Source organism: Prionailurus bengalensis, chromosome B2 (assembly GCF_016509475.1).
Source record: "Prionailurus bengalensis isolate Pbe53 chromosome B2, Fcat_Pben_1.1_paternal_pri, whole genome shotgun sequence".
In the NCBI taxonomy this organism is placed as follows: Eukaryota; Metazoa; Chordata; class Mammalia; order Carnivora; family Felidae; genus Prionailurus; species Prionailurus bengalensis.
In genome coordinates this window covers 29,696,550-29,702,549 of record NC_057349.1, presented here as the reverse complement: position 1 = coordinate 29,702,549, position 6,000 = coordinate 29,696,550, and the positions used below count along the sequence as shown (strand labels likewise).

Below are 6,000 nucleotides of genomic sequence, written 5' to 3'. Positions count from 1 at the left end.
TGATGATTTCAGAGGTTGTAGTGAAGACTGTGGTGGGCACAGATGTCATCACGGAGGGAGCAGTGCTCTCAGAGGCTGTGAAGGACAGAGATGCTGTGGTGTCAGCAGTTATTGGGGTGACTGCAGAAGGCATAGACTTCAAAATTGTCACAAGGGCTTTGGTGGAAACTGTACTGATATCAGAGGCTGTGTTGGCAGGTATCGTAGTCTCAGAGGTGGTGGTAGAGGCCATGATGGTCTCAGAGGCTGTTGTAATCTTTGAGCCTGAGTTGTAGACCATGGTAGGCACAGAGGTTATTATGGAGGACACGGTAGTCTCAGAGGCTGGGGTGCAGGCCATCATTGGCACAGACACTGTAGTGAAGGACTTCATGGTTTCAGAAACTGTACGGGAGACTGAGGTAGTCTCAGAGCCTGTGGTGGTTTCAGAGGCTGTGGTAGAGGTCATGATGGATACAGATGCTGTGGTGGAGGGTGTGGTGCCTCAGAGGCTGTGGTGATGGTTGTGTGGTCTCAGAAGCTGTGGTGGAGACCTTGATGGCCTGAGAGGTTGAGTTGCTCTGAGGACCTGTGGGAGGAGCCCATTGTGGACACACACACTGTGGTGTCTCCTGAGGCTGTGGTTGTCTTGGTAGTGTGCCTGGCAGCTGTGATCAAGGGTATGGAGGGCTCAGAGGCTATGGTGGACCCAGGAGTTGTAGTCCTCCCTAAAATACATTAATTTATATTCAGGAATAACCCTAATTTTTGCATTTTTTGTATTTAATTAAGAATATTGTGCAAATTTGTCATTCTTGTTTCCTTTAAGTCAGCAGAACTACTGGTATCTAGACTGCAGTTAATCCCCCCCCCCCAATGTGGATGCTGTGGGCACGCCTGCTGAGTCACTTGTGCTTCTGTGTTGAATGAATCGTTTGATCAATCACCTCTACACTCTTCTTTCCTCAAGAATTTTACTAATCAGGATCCTCAGTCTTTTGGTTTCTGTGGGGTTTTTGTTGCTGTTCGCCTAGGTGAATCTTAAAATCTAACAGATGTTAAGGAGGCAACACAGACAGAAACTGCATATCATTTCTCTAACACGAAGGATTGTTGGAGCTCAGATGAAGGAGAAAATGTGTTGTTTGAAAACATAGAGGTCATCTGGACAGATATCCCCAGAAGCATTGCCTCAGCTGGGTGAAAGTAAAGGGGAGGTCACACCAAAACGGTAGGACACTTGAGCTGAGACCCTCAAGTGCAAATCCCCCCTTGATTCTTTGCGACCTTCAGCATACTGTCCCTGCCTGAGCAGAGCCCACAGATTGTTACGCATGAAATGAAGGCAGTCAGGTTGTAGCTTTTAGATGAGGCCAAATGCTTCATCACCTCTTAGACAGTGAAGGTCAGAACTGATGTATAGGCAGTTTGTATCAGTTCTCTCAGTAAAAAGACACAAGGAAATGGTAAGGGAAAATCTTTGGAATAATTTCTTTCTTTTATTTAGTTACTTTTTAGTATAAAATGCTAGACCAAGTAGTAGCAGGGGAAATGGGCTAGAGAAGAATCTGGGAGATTGATCTAAATTTCTCTCTGATAGGTGCTCTCTGTCCCAGTCCTTCACTTTCATAACAAAAATATTCCTCAAGAAACGTCTGTAAAGGGGCGCCTGGGTGGCTCAGTTTGTTGAGCATCCGGCTTTGGCTCACGTCATGATCTCGCAGTTTGTGAGTTCGAGCCCCGCGTCAGGCTCTTTGCTGACAGCTCAGAGCCTGAAGCCTGTTTCAGATTCTGTGTCTCTCTCTCTGCTTCTCCCCCACTCATGTTCTGTCTCTGTCTCTCTCTCAAAAATAAATAAACATTACAAAAATAATTAAAAAAAAAGAAACTTCTATAAAGCATATAGGATTCCAGGCATGGGACACAGTGTTAAAAAATAGGTATGAAGCTTATATTCAAGTAAGGGAGAAAGACGATGAATAAATACACAGAAAATATATGAAACAAAATAACCTATGAATCTCTGTCTAGGACTCTTTCAGGGCCCAAAAGGAAGACGCTGTCTTGCCCTTCAGACAGACTGTGGAAATAGTTGCTCAAAAGAAAGATGAAGGGCTGGAGCATCTTATCAAAGCAGATAAATACTTGAAAACTGCTTTTTTTTTTAATGGCAACCAGATACTGATGGTAACACTTCTGAATCTGGAGACATAAAGCTTCTGAGCAAGCAGGGATGATGTTGAAGGAGATGCAGGAACTACCAACTGATGGAGAAAGCCAGCACAATATTTCTAGAAAATAGCACTCCCAACAGAGCAACCTTGAAGGAACTGAAACACAGCAGGCACTGGAACTAGCTGGAAAGCTCATAGAAAATGTCAATCTGGAAAACTCTGGACAATTTTACCAACAGACAGCCCACATGTTTGAAAATGAGAAACACTCCAACAGGAAGTTGAATGCTTAGGGAAAGCCTTGAGACTGCTGGCACAAGAATTGATCGGGCAGCACTCTATTCAGAAAGAAAAAATATTAATAAGGACAATAAGAATTATTCAATGTGGTATAAGAAAACAATTGCTCAAGTCTTAGTTTACCTATTCAGAAATGACTACATGGCTACAGAAAGCTATGTCAAGGAGAGTCTAGCACATAGGGTGCATGGAGGTAACAGCTGTGCTACCCTAGATCAGCTTCTGGAAGGGTATGAACAGCAAGACATACCCTGAAGCTGCAGCATCAGAGGTCTGCCCCTCACCATTCACCATGTTTCAAGTATTTGGACAGAGACGACACTAAGCCAGGCCTGAGTGTGATGGTTCTGGGAGGCAGAATCAGAAATCAGAAACAAGTCACCAGCAATGGTACACAACCATATGAATGTAGTTAATGCCACTGAACTGTTCACTTAAAATTGGTTAAAATGGTAAACTTCTGTTATGTATGTTCTACCACAATAAAAATTTTGAGGAAAAAAGGAGGAAGAGGAGGAGGAGAATGAGAAGAATTAGACTGAAGAGGAAGAGGAGGAGGAGGAGGAAAAGGAAGAAGAAGAGGAAGAAGGAGAAGGAGAAGGAAGAAGAAGAAGAAGAAGAAGAAGAAATCAGTGACACCACGGGCCAAGCCTGATAGTGTCCCTACCACAGAACTGATGAAGCGGAAGGTGCATATGCAGAAAACTCTGCTAGCATTCTGCTTTGCAAAAAAAGAAAAGGAAAACTTCTGGTATACCATTTCATGGACTTGGAGCTTGTTGAAGAGCATTCCATACCTCACTACAATTAAGAAAGATTGCCATTTTTCGTTACCAATTCCCCAAATCACCTGTTTGTGCCCACTACCTGTGAAACATTTTTTTCTTTCCATAAGTGCTTTCATAAGACACAAGCAAGAGTTAACATGTGCTGTCATGTTTTAACACAGTTGATTTTAAAATTTGTGAGCCAGATGTTAGATAAATTATTTTCTGAGAAAGTAGGATAATAGGTGTGGATATTCTCTCTTGGGCCTGTGTAATTTACTATGAGAGAATTTCTTTTTCCACTTTATTTAATAATTGCTGCTAAAAATGAAGTTAACTGATAAGAAAATTAATTAGAATTTTAAAAACATGTTTTGTTTTGAAAAGGATATTTATTCCCCATGATATTGGATATATATAAATTATTAAATCTTTTCCGGGGGAAAAATTGGGATAAGAAGTTTTTGAGTCTTACAATATTATTTAGCCTGATTAAAAATGCATTCAAGATCTTTGTTAAAAATCCAGGAATAGCAATATAATATGAATGTGTTGATTTTTCTAAAAATTTTTAATGTTTATTTATTTTTGAGAGAGAGACAGAGTGCAAGCAAGGAAGGAGCAGAGAGAGGGGAGACACAGAATCTGAAGCAGGCTCCAGGCCCTGAGCTGTCAGCACAGAGCCGGATGAACGGCTCGAACTCACGAACCATGAGATCGTGACCTGAACTGAAGTTGTACGCTTAACTGACTAAGCCACGCCGGTGCCCCTAAATATGTTGTTTAAATCTGTATGTGCAAATACCAAGAGAAAAAGCTAAAAGTTGGAAGTTGCTGCCTCTGGACAGCAGGCATCAGGTGTGAAAAGGAGGGGTGCATCAGAGATGGCTATTTTCTGTAATGAGCCTGTAGGACTACTGGACTTCAAAAACTACATGAATTACTCTGATAAAATCTGCAAAGGAAATATACACACAGTGAGTAGGAGATGAGAAAATGAATATTGTGTTTATAGGGAATTATTTCAAGAAACTTGGCAATGACAGAGGGTAGAGCTGGGAAACATATGGGCTTATTAAGGATGGATACTGGAAGAACAGAGTTTTCAAAGTGTGGTCACTAGACCACAGGCTTCAAGGTTGGTTAAGAGCTTGTTAAAATGCAGATCCCAGCCCCTATCCCAGATTTACCGATTCAGGAACCCTAAGGGACAGGGACCAAAACCTGCATTTTAGAAATGATCTCATATATATAGAATGAAATATTATTCAGCCATAAAAAAGAAGGAAATCCTGCCATTTGTGACAACATGGATGGACCTTGAAGACATTATGCTAAGTGAAGTAAATCAAACAAAGACAAATGTATGATCTCATATGTGGAAGCTAAAACAAAATAAGCTTATGGCTACAGAGAACAGATTGGTGGTCACCAGAGGCAGGGGTTAGGAGTGAGCATAATGCATGAACGGGATCAGAAGGTACAAACTTCCAATTATAAAATAAATAAGTCCTGGGGCGCCTGGGTGGCTCAGCTGGTTGAGTGTCTGACTTCAGCCCAAGTCATGATCTCACGGTTCCTGAGTTCTAGCTCCACATTGGGCTTTGCACTGGCAGCGCAGACCCTGCTTTTGATTCTCTGTCTCCATCTCTCTCTGCCCCTCGCCCCCCAAAAATAAAGAAATGTTAAAAAAAATTTTTTTTAATATAAGTCCTGGGGGTGTAATGTACAGCATGGTGACTATAGTTAATAATACTGTATCACATATTTCAAAGTTGCAAAGAGCATAGATATTAAAAGTTCTCAACACACACATACACACAAATTGTAACTATATGTGGTGATGGATGTTAACTAGACTTATCGTGGTGATCATGTCACAATATATACAAATATCCAATCATCCTGTTGCACACCTGAAACTAATATAATATTGTATATTAACTATACCTAAATTATAAATAAATGGTTTTTAATAAATAAATAAGTAAACAAGTAGAATCTCTTCCAGGTGATTCTTGTGTACACTTTTCTAGAGCTTGTTTGGATGCTGATGGACAGACCCCAGAGAAAGAGAAGTAGACAGTGTGGGAGGGGGAGGAGAAGCCTACTGAGAGGCAGGAAGTGTGGGATGGGAACAAGAACCCAGGTTGGAGAGACACTCCTCCAATGTAAAGGGGGAGCAGGGAGGAAAAGAATGAATGCCAATGAGGGAAACTATGAAGACCTGATAGTGGGAAGATGAGGTGGTGCTTGCCGGTATTTTTGCATACTTAAAAGAGTTATAAGTATTTGTGTGTCATTCCTTGTGTGATATCTGCCTTTCCTGGTGGATTGTGAGATCTTTACCTAAAGGCAGGACCTGTTGCTTGCTATATTCACTGATGTTATCTTCAGATCTAGCACGGAGGAAACGCTCCAAAAATGTTTGCTGGACGAATACATGAGCCTCATGTTTGATATGATGTGACATCCAAGTGAAGATGCTATGGGAAAAATAAGCCTGGAAATACAGGACTGGATTTCAGAGCAAAGAGAGGCTAATGATGAGTCTGGAAGTCCTCTGCAGTAATAATGGTTCAAATCGAAGGGGTTCACAGAGAGGCAAGAAGGAGAAAGAGAACAGAATGTGCAAGACAGCTGTCTCCGGGAGACAGTCATTGGGAGGGAGCAGATGGAGGATGCAAGAAATAAATATCAAAAGAAAAAGAAAAACACCACCCAAAGTCCTTTTGCTAATCCAACCCAGGCCTACTTCTGTCAACTCCACACTTACCCTG

At 41.6% G+C, this 6,000-nt stretch overlaps 1 pseudogene; it reads left to right on the top strand.

Annotated features, from left to right (window-relative positions):
* The first annotated feature begins 278 nt into the window (after positions 1-278).
* Positions 279-2,869, top strand: LOC122490431 (annotated as a pseudogene).
* Positions 2,870-6,000: the final 3,131 nt, after the last annotated feature.